Source organism: Adelges cooleyi, unplaced genomic scaffold, assembly GCF_023614345.1.
Source record: "Adelges cooleyi isolate 19-005CV unplaced genomic scaffold, UGA_ACOO_1.1 ACOO_flye_CR_arks_rails_tigmint_CR_PRNA_248, whole genome shotgun sequence".
Lineage (NCBI taxonomy): Eukaryota > Metazoa > Arthropoda > Insecta > Hemiptera > Adelgidae > Adelges > Adelges cooleyi.
The window spans coordinates 2,659,418-2,671,487 of NW_026095913.1; positions in this window are offsets into that span (position 1 = coordinate 2,659,418).

Below are 12,070 nucleotides of genomic sequence, written 5' to 3' on the forward strand. Positions count from 1 at the left end.
AGTAAACAATTTTGGATATCGTTGCTTGAAAATATTGTCCAATATTTCAAATATTCCTGATATATTTCAACAAAATGTTAAATATATTATTTAATTTGAAAATTAGGGGATTAAGTTACCCTCTGAAAAATATAATGTTGGTCAAATTAAAACTATGGTTAATATAACGGCATTTTACATTTCTAGCTGGACTGAGTTTTTAAATGTTTGGTCTAAATTAAAATACGCTTATGGTAGGGGCTCAATATATTTCTAGTTAAAAAGTTAAGTACATGTGGTCCTTACAAACCATTTAGTTATGCCAACTAGAAATTAATAGTGTCTCTACATTAAATATATTTTAGATTTTCACAAGCTAATAAATTACTTTGCATAGGAGGGTGGTATAAAAATAAATATTAAAGATTAATCTTATCATATTATTGTTTTATGGTGAATACAGTTGATTCATTAAATATAGGACACTATTTTTTATATCATTACTCTAATTTTTAGTTTTTCTTTTTTCAGAAATTACAATTCCTAAATTTAAATATTTCTAAATATGTCTAGTTCAAAAAAGTAAAAATAAAGTGGTTCTAACAAAACATGTTTAGCCAACTAGAAATTGATTGAGTCTCTACATTAAATATATTTTAGATTTGCCACCTACTCTAAATTATTCTGCACGGGAGGGTGATATACAAATAAATAATAAAGATATGTCAAATATATATATTTTATGGTGAATACAGATAATTCACCATAATAAATGATTTTTTTATCAAGAACCACACAATATTTTATAGAGTTAAATAAGAAATAAAAAATGTTTCATAATGTTTTTATACAATGTAATCTTAATTTTTCACGATTGTTTTTGTTTTTAGCCCTCTTCAAATTTATTTTTTTGATGGCAACTTTAAAAACTTAAATGGTATATATTTTATTAACTTTTTAAATTGATAATAATAGAGTTTTTAAGTTAGGCTGGGAGGGAAAGTGTGGCCGGGAAATGCACGCAGAAAAAAAATATACCACACTCCACCTTTCCTCCTGCCCTAAATTTGAGACATCAATAACTTTAAAAATAGTTATCCAAATATGGTTATCGATCAGTCAAAATGTTTAGTACATTATTTTCAATTTAAAAAGGTAATGAAATGTATGCGTTACCATTTACCATTTAAAAAAATACTACACTCTTCTTTTTATTCACTTTCATCACTTTTATTTATAACAATTCCTTCAGACCTCTGACCTCTCCGTCCCCTCGATGTTATAATTCTATTATGCTTATACTCTACTGTACTTGTCCTCTCAGATAAAATCACTTTTAAATTACCACATTGACAATTATATGTAAATACAGCACCTCAATTTAATCATTTCTAAATTTGCTGATTTACACTGTGCTTGGTTTGGGCTGTACTGGCTTAAAAATACTAACTTCTGATCACCATCAAAGCATTTTTTCAAAAGTGATTTTATCAACTTCACGTTTAAAAATATCCTGTAAACCTGTGACCTGAGCGTCCCCACAAGACCAGACCCCACCATGCTCCGTCCCCACAAATCCTTGACCCTACTGTCCAGGCTTTCAAGTTTTCTTATCGAAAAACATTTCCAATTGATAAATTTGGAAATATGTGTATCAAAAAACATTCAAAATAATATAATATACATTATTTAACAAATGTTATTTAAACTATATAGGAAATAGGTTATAAAAGTATGACGCAAACAGCAATTTTATTTGGAAAACAACAGCAGTTAATCCAAAAAACAAGGCTGATAAAACATTTCGTTAGCAGTAAACAATTTTGGTTATCGTAGCATGAAAATATTGTCCATTATTTCAAATATTCCTGAATTATTTCGAACACAATGAATCGAAATGTTAAATATATTATTGAACTTAAATATTAAAGAGATTAAGTTACCATCTAAAAAATACATAGTTGGTCAAAGTAAAACTATAGTTAATATAACGGCACATTACATTTCTAGTTGGATTGAGTTATTAAAAATTTGGTCTTAATAAAAATAAGCTAATTATGGAGGCTCAATATATTTCTAGTTCAAAAAACTAAGTAAAAGTGGTTTTAACAAATCATTTAGTTAAGCCAACTAGAAATTAATCGAGTTTCTACATTAAATGTAATTTTCATTTGCACCAGCTAATCATTTATTCTGCGCAGGAGGGTGGTATACAAATAAATAGTAAAGAAATATCATATTATTGTTTTATGGTGAATACAGATGATTCATTAAATATAGAACACTATTTTTTTCTATATTAATTATAATTTTTAGATTCCCTTTTTTTTCAAAATTTATAATTACTTAATTCGGATATTTATGTCAAAAAAATATTTAAATAAATATAATATATATTATTTATCAAATGTTATTCCAATTATATGAAAACCGAGCTATTAAAGTATGACGCAAACAGCAATTTTATTTGGAAAACAACATAATAATATATTATATATAATATAATAACATTATATATAATTATAATATAGTAATTATAATATTACAATTATTATATATTAATTCTAATTTTTAGATTGTCCTTTTTTTGAACATTTACAATTACTTAATTCGGATATTTATGCCAAAAAAATATTCAAATAAATATAATATACATTATTTAACAAATTATTCAAACTATATAGAAACTAGGTCATAAAAGTAGGAAGGCAATATCAATGTAATTTGGAAAACAACAGCAGTTTATCTAAAAACACCTAAGCCTGATAAAACATTTTGTTAGCAGTAAACAATTTTGGTTATCGTAGCATGAAAATATTGTCCATTATTTCAAATATTCCTGATTTATTTCGGACACAATGAATCGAAATGTTAGGGATTAAGTTCTCCCTCTGAAAAATACAAAAGTGGTCCCACTCTAACTATGGTTAATATAACGGCACAATACATTTTAGTTGGACTGAGTTTTTAGAAGTTTGGTCTAAATTAAAATACGCTTATTATAGGGGCTCAATATATTTCTAGTGAAAAAGTTAAGTACATGTGGTTCTTACAAACCATTTAGTTATGCCTATAACTAGAAAATAATAGTGTCTCTACATTAAATATATTTTAGATTTGCACCAGCTGTTAAATTATTTTGCATAGGAGGGTGGTATAAAAATAAATTACCCTCTGAAAAATATAATGTTGGTCAAATTAAAACTATGGTAACGTTTCTAGTTGGGCTAATTATTACAAATTTGGTCTTAATTTAAATACGCTTATTGTAGGGGTTCAATATATTTCTGGTTTAAAAGTTAAATAAAAGTGGTTCTAACAAATCGTTTTGTTAAGCCAACTAGAAATTAATCGTGTTTCTACATTAACTATATTTTATATTTGCACCAGCTAACTTATATTTGCAACTTTTATAATTGCTAAATTTGAATATTTAGGTCAAAAAAAATTTCAAATAAATATAATATACATTATTTAACAAATATTATTTAAACTATATGGAAACCGAGTTATTAAAGTATGACGCAAATAGCGATGTTTTTTGGAAAACAACAGCAGTGTATCTGAAAAACACCCAAAGCTGATTAAACAATTCGTTAGCTGTAAACAACTTTGGTTATCGTTGCATAAAAATATTGTCCAATATTTCAAATATTCCTGATATTTTTCTAACACAATAAGGCAAAAAGTTAATTGTATTGTTTAACCTATAAACTAAGGTAATTAAATTACCCTCTGACAAATTCAAAGTTGGTCCAAATAAAACTTTGGGTAACATAACGGCACAATACATTTTAGTTGGACTGAGTGTTTAAAAATTTGGTCTTAATTAAAATACGCTTATTATAGGGGCTCAATATATTTCTAGTTCAAAAAACTAAATACAATTGGTTCTAACTAATCATTTAGTTAAGCCAACTAGAAATTAATCGTGTTTCTACTTTAAATATATTTTAGATTTAAACCAGCTAATAATTTATTCTGCGTAAGAGGTTGGTATACAAACAAATTGTAAAGATACGTCAAATGTATGTTTTATGGTGAACACAGATGATTCATAAAATATAGGACCCATTTTTTCTATAATAAATCTGATTTTTAATTTTTCTTTTTTTTAAGCATTTTCAATTACTAAATTTGGATAATAGTGTGTTAAAAGAACATTCAAATAAATAAAATATACATTTTTTAACAAATGTTATTCAGACTATATGGAAACCGAGTTATTAAAGTATGACGACAACGGCAATGTTATTTGGAAAACAACAGCAATCTCTATAAAAAAAACACCTAAGGCTGATAAAACAATTCGTAAGCAAAAAACAATTTTGGTTATCGTAGCATGAAAATATTGTCCATTATTTCAAATATTCCTGATTTATTTCGAACACAATGACTCGAAATGTTAGGGATTAAGTTACCCTCTGAAAAATACAAAATTGATCCCACTCTAACTATGGTTAATATAACGGCAAAATACATATCTAGTTGGACTGAGTTTTTAGAAGTTTGGCTAAATTAAAATACGCTTATTATAGTTGCCTAATAAATTTCTAGTTCCAAAAACTAAAAAAAAAAAATTGTTTCTACAAAACACTTAGTTAGGTCAAAATAAATGAATCATGTCACTACATTATATATATTTTAGGTTGCACCAGCTATTTTGTTTTTCTGCGTAGGAGGGTAGTACACAAATAAATAGTAAAAATCTTTGAAATATTAGTTTTATAGTGAAAATGGATGACTCATTAAATATAGGACATAAAATAATTGTAATTTTTAGTTTTTCTTTTTTGAAACATTTATAATTACTAAATTTGGATATTAACGTGTTAAAAAAATATTCAATATATTATAATATACATTATTTAATAAAAGTTATTCAAACTATATAGAAACTAGGTCATAAAAGTATGAAGTATAAAAGTATGCAATGGCAATGTTATTTGGAAAACAACAGCAGTTTATGTAAAAAACACCTAAGCCTAATAAAACATTGCGTTAGCCGTAAACTAATTTGGTTCTCGTTGCATGAAAATATTGTCTATTATTATTTATTTCATATATTCCTGATATATTTCGAACACAATGAATCAAAATGTTAAATATATTATTTAATTTGAAAATTAGGGGATTAAGTTACCCTCTGAAAAATATAATGTTGGTCAAATTCTTCTTCTCGTGTCCAGTTAAAATTGCCAATAATCACAGTTAGTTATAAAATAGGTAACATATATATAAATCAATAAACAAATAAGTAAATAAATAATAAATAATATTAATGGTCGGTAACTTTGTCAAATCTTATATTGCAGCCAATGTGTAGCTACGTCTATGGCATTCTTGTTTACTTGTACTGAGTCGTCCTTGTTACACTGTGTTGGATTCATGGTACACATGAGTAAGTGTTCATCTGTTTGTCGTTCGCCGCATTCACACTTGTCGTCTTCCTTGTTATTAAGACCCCACTTCACCATGTTTGATCTTGTTCTTGCGACTCCAGTTCTCAATCTATTGATGGTTTTCCATAGGTTCCACTGTAGGTCTGTACCAGGTGGTAGTTGCTGGTTAGGTTGGATGGGGTCATCTAATTCCGCTTCAGCTCTCCATCTTAGTAGTCTAGCCTGGTCTGGGGGGTCTTTGAGTTCAATTGACGAATTAATAAAGCTTTGTCGGGATTTAAGTCTTGTTCTTATAGCTTCATACTTAAACGTGGGGTGTCTATCATCTTCTAGCTGTTTTGCTCCCCATTGAGTACCCGACAGTTTTTTCAGTAGGTTGTTTCTGGTCTGTATTTTCATTTTCGTTTTAATACAATGTTCCTTAAACGTTAGTGTCCTGTCTAATGTTACTCCAAGATAGGCTGGGTAGTCAGTATAGGGTAGTGTATCGCCGAGCCATTTTATGTCTATTCGTTTCTTAGCATCTCTGTTTCTTAAATGGAAACAGCATACTTGTGTCTTATTTGGATTTGGTTTTAGCTGGTTATTAGTGTAATACACGTTCATGGATTCTAGGGTTCTCGTTAATTTATCTTGCACTTTTTCAAATAATATATCCTGGGCTGTAATTGCCAAATCATCCGCATATAGGAAGTGTCTTGTGTCTTCGGGTATAGGTTGGTCATTGGTATGTAGATTAAATAATGTCGGAGCCAGAACACTACCCTGTGGTAGGCCATTTCTTTGTTTCCTCCACCTACTCCATTTATTGTTCAGTGTCACCGTAAAACGACGATTGTGTAGAAGAGACGCGACTATTTGGACCAAATCCCAATCCTTTGTGTGATAATATATTTTTTGTAGTAGAACATTATGATTGACCGTGTCATATGCTGCCGTAAGGTCAACAAAAACAGCACCTGTAATTTTTAGCTTCGATGCAAAGCGAGAAGGTATTGGTTTTACTCTGATGTGGGCTTTTTTTTTCGCTGTATACACTATAACTTTTTTAATACTAGACCAATTCCTTCCAGACCAAAAGTTAGAACTTTTAATGGCTATAATTTCGAGAAAAAGAGTCGGATCGAGTTGAAATGTATAAGAAATAATTATTTGGTATGCCCGCACACGTCAGTTGTGTCAAACTTAAACTATACCCATTTCCCACCCCCCTAGGGGGGGTACAATTTATTTTGTTTTTCCGGGTTTTTAGCGGTAATTTTAAAACATTTGGGTTGAAAATTTTCCAGTAGTTGGAACTCATATGTACCCTTAACATATTAAACGGGAAAAAAATTCGGCACCACAGTTTTTTTTTAATTGCCGGGAAACTGTGTTTTCGCAGATTTCGTATATTTTAACAAAAACACCTAAAATCTTTAAAAAAAAATTGATCAACTCATTATAACAATTTTATTTATATCTATGCAGAATGATACTATTAGGTTTTGTGCTCAAGTACCACTTTTGACTTAAAGTTTACACAAATTTATTTTTTTTTTTTTTTACTAAAAACCCGGTGTACCAGATGTGAGAAACGAACAGACACTAAAAACTACAAGTTGGTAACGTCTATCCGTGTTAGATTAGGTTAGGGCCCAATGATCGGTATCATAATATTGTGTTTATTACATGATATCACAGGCGACCAAATCGTGTAACTGATTGTAGTAGACACTCGATTTATTGGGAAAAAAACCTATCCGTGTACTTATTAAGACACCTTATGATTCTGATACGACAAAACCACTGTAGTTATCTCGTTATTATAGACTGCGTTATATAACCTTACCGAAGGTCAACTATGAGTATATAAGGTCCAACTACCTGCAAATTATGAAGAGGACTGTTGTTTTTTGGATTCAGATTAAGTGTTGGTTTTTATGCAGTATACCGCCTCAAAATGTATTTTTTATTACACAATTTTTTTAAAGGAAAACTTATGTATTGCATATTGTTATACTGTTATTCATTTAAAGAGATTAACGCTTGATTGTTTAAATTGTCTAATATTAGATAATCTGCTTCGTGCTAATTTTAATTTTTTAGTTTATCAACTTGTAGCTCTAATTTTGTATAAAATATTTCATTATTTTATTACTATGTACAGATTAAGATAAATTTTAACAATAATTAAGTCATAAATGAAAATACTTTATTTTATGGCTAGATCAAATCTCGTGAACATTTAACATCATGATACTGCTCCTATGATATTATTAAAAAAACACAATTTTTAAAAACTCCATAAAAGGTTATTGTTAAATAACAGGCAACAGCCGACCGCTAGTGGCTATACACGTTACCTAATAACTAATATTTGTAGGTAAAATTAATTGATTTCTCCATCACAGTACCAGTATACGATTTATTTTAATTTAAATGTAAGAAAATCGATTTTTCTTTAGAAAATAACAAGAAATTAATATACAGGATGAGGCAGTAAAACGGCGATTTTCTAATGTATTTAAATGGTAAAACCCGTTTCACTATCCCACCCTTTACATTTTAAGGATCTATGAAAAGGTTTTTTTAGTTGCATTTTATTTTGTACATTGTCAATCTAGTAAAATAGAAGTATAATATAGCTTTGAAATAATATAATCTGTGAAGTATAAATAGTTTGTGTGAGATTGCTTTAATGGAAGTATATAATACATAAATATTAATTTTATTGAGAATAAGCGATTATAATTTAAACTATGGAGTACAAATGATTGAAACATGAATCGTCGACCATTCCAACAAAATATAACAAGACATTGTATATGTGTTATTTGGTCCACTAAGTTTTTGCAAAAAAAAAAAAACCAGTACAGTGGGGTCGGTGCATAGTGGGGACGGAGCATAGTTGGTTCGGGGCATATTGGGGACGGGGAGGTCACAGGTTTACAGGAATTTTTAAATCTGAAAGTGATAAAATCACTTTCGAGTAAACGCTTCGATGCAAATCGGTAGTTAGTATTTTCAAGCCAGTACAGTCTAAACCAAGCACAGTATAAACCAGCAAAGTTAGAAAGTTTTAAATGAAGGTTCTGTATTTACAAATGAGCATCAAAGCGTTTATTTGAAAGCGATTTTATTCAATTTTGTCACTTTTATTTATAATAATTCTTGTAGACCTGTGACCTCTCCGTTTCCTCATTGCTTTGATTACATTATGCCAATACTCTACTGTACTAGTCCTCTCGGATAAAATCACTTTCAAATTAACGCTTTGATGCTCATTTGTAAGTACAGAACCTTCATTTAAAACTTTCTAACTTTGCTGGTTTATACTGTGCTTGGTTTGGACTGTACTGGCTTGAAAATACTAACTACCGATTTGCATCGAAGCGTTTATTCGAAAGTGATTTTATCACTTTCAGATTTAAAAATTCCTGTAAACCTGTGACCTCCCCGTCCCCAATATGCCCCGACCCAACTATGCTCCGTCCCCACTATGCACCGACCCCACTGTACTGGTTTTCTTAGGGATGGGGTTGGTGAGGCGTCTCCTTCGATCCACGCCTGGTGTCTGGCTAGTACCTACTTATAGGGTTTCGTTCATTACTTATACACACAAATAATAGCCTTTTCATAGAAACGATATTAAACTATAAAACCTACAAACAATTATTCGGTTCGGTAGACACTTCAGAAAGTGACTCCGCGTTTTAGTTTTTATTTGTAAACAATTTACGATTTCCAAGAATGTAACTTAATAGTATTAGTTTGTAATATTGCGAAAAATGTATTTTTTCAACAACAAAAAAAAATAATTGCTGGAAACATATTTTCGTTTCCAAATGTGTATTTAGGCACAACATATAAGGTCGCATGTTCGTTTTGATAGCCAAAAAAATAAAAATTTAGGTCACGACGGTGCTGTTTATGCGAATTTTTTGTTTTTTTTACCAAAAATGATTTTTTTACCTACAGTAAACTGAATTTTGTGTATAAAAACATTATCAGTTAATGACACATTAACAGAATTACAACATTAGGAATCTATAAAATTCATTAATCATTGATCGTTTATTTTTTTCAAGTTCCTATCCGATAATTATCATAAAAGAGATTGCATGTCCACTTATTAAATTTAAAAATTGAAGCTGAAGCTCCCTCCATTGAATTATGTTGTCAGACTTATAAACTAAAATTAAAGTGGTTTCATAAAAATAACTCATAATTTTTTTGTTTTTATTAGTCATCACTAGAAATAGAAATAATGAAAAAAGTGGAGGTTAGGTTGTTATGCGAATTATGCTCTTAGTGGAATCTAAATGTGTGAACGCATTTTTAAAGAAATGTAAATTGGAATCAAAGATATCCAGTAATAAACAAAATACATATATATTATAACTAGACACAGTCAATAGTTACTTATAGTTAGTAGTTTTATGTGTTTGTATTAACTACTGCAATCTTGTCAAATACTACAAGTTACAACAATAAAATATTTAAATATAATTATATCGCTATTTTGGGAAGTTGAATTAAAAGTCACTATACTAATTCATATACATAAACATGCAAAACCCTTATATCTCTAATCATTAGTATTTTATTTTTTAAACTTGCATTTAAATTTTAGTTGAAATCATTGATTGCTAATATTATTTATAATCAGTAAATCTCTTTCTTACACATAACGAATCAATACGTTTTTTTTTTTTATTTTATAAAGTTTTTTTCCACAATTTTTGTATAGCTTTATTATTTTATTCTATGACCCAAAAATTGCAAATACCATACGATATTACATTATGGTTTGTCGTTTATCGAAAATAAGTTGTTTTACTTAAACAAATTTTGGCTAGTCGTTTGTTTATTCAAATGTGTGAACTATGTTACATTAACAATGACGAATAACTATTTTGTACGTTAAGATACATAATTATTGTTCAAATTGTTCCAATGTAAACATTTATAGTTAATACATTTTATTTGATTGTAAAGAACATGTACCTATAGTGATACTATTTTTTTAATTGAATCAAATTAAATAATGAAGATGAATTAAAATATTATATTCAGAGATCGGAAAATATGAACACAATGATAAAAAAATGTATTATCTAGAATATAAGACATACGTAGGTGAATGTTTTATAAGTATTGATATTGGTGGTTATACAAAATCATTCTTTGCTACAATATCTGTAACAATATGGTATATTGCCATGCAATAAAATTCAAATGTTCAAACAAGAAAATACGAAAAATGTAGAAATTAAATAAATGTAGTATGTTTCTTTTTAGACCTTTGTTTAACACAAATTATAATATTGCAGACAGGGAAATATAGGACACAGAAAATAAAAATACACTGTGCCTAGATTTTGTTAGATTAATACCGAACATAATTTAAGAGAGCAACTTCTTTTATTAATTTGTAACACTACGAAAAATGTGATTTTTCAACAAAAAAAAAAAGCTCGTTGAAAACATATTATTGTTTCCAAATGTGTATTCAAGCACAAAAATATGCGGTCGCAAATTCGTTTTGATAGCCAAAAAAATAAAAATTTAGATCACGACGGTGCTGTTTATGCGAATTGTTGTTGTTAAAAATATACTATGATAAACAAAAATTTAGGATACGTTATCGCTATGATCTCTATGCGAATAGAAAAACCTGTGTATTATAGTAAATTTCTAAAAAAAAATCATAAATATTCAATAAAGTTAAAATACATTAAGTTGCGTTGTTCAAATAGTCTTTAAATGCAAGATTTTTTGATACTTAAATTTTTACACCCTCCCACGAAATCATATAATTTTTCACTTAAAACTAATTGTAATATTACAAAAATCTAATAAAATTACTTATCCACGCTGAGACGATGTAGAAGAAGAACATATTATGTGTACATTAGCTATGACTCATATTTTCATGTTTCATACAAATGTCAACTTATTTTATAATTTATAAGACATTTTTTTTATCTACAGTTAATTGAATTTTGTTTATAAAAATATTATCAGTTTATGAAAAATTAACAGCATTAAAACATTAGGAATCTATACAGTTCAATAATCAAAAATCGTTTTTTTTTTCAAGTCCATGATTACATGTACACTTATTAAATTTAAAAATTAAAGCTGAAGCTACCTCCAATGAATTATGTTGTCAGACTTATAAACTAAAAATAAAGTGGTTTCATAAAAATGACTCATAATTTTTTTTTCTTTAGTCATCACTAGAAATAGAAATAATGAAAAAGTGGAGGTTAGGTTGTTATGCTAATTATGCTCTTAGTGGAATCTAAATGTGTGAACGCATTTTTAAAGAAATGTAAATTGGAATCAAAGATATCCAGTAATAAACAAAATACATATATATTATAACTAGACACAGTCAATAGTTAATCTGTATACACTGTAACTTTTTTAAAACTGGACGAATTCCTTCGAGTAGCAACTCTATAAATCACAATTTTCATCTAGTTGGTGCTTTGGATGGGGTGGGTAAATGTTAAAAAAGTTTACTCCTTTACGGTCGAAATTTGACTTTTTAATTTTAATTTAAATGTTAGCAACTCAATTTTTCTTTAGAACACAACAAGAAATTAAAATACAGGGTGGGTCAGTAAAACGGGTGATTTTCCAATTTATTTAAATGGAAAAATCGCCTGTTTCACTGCCCTACCATTTACAATTTAAGG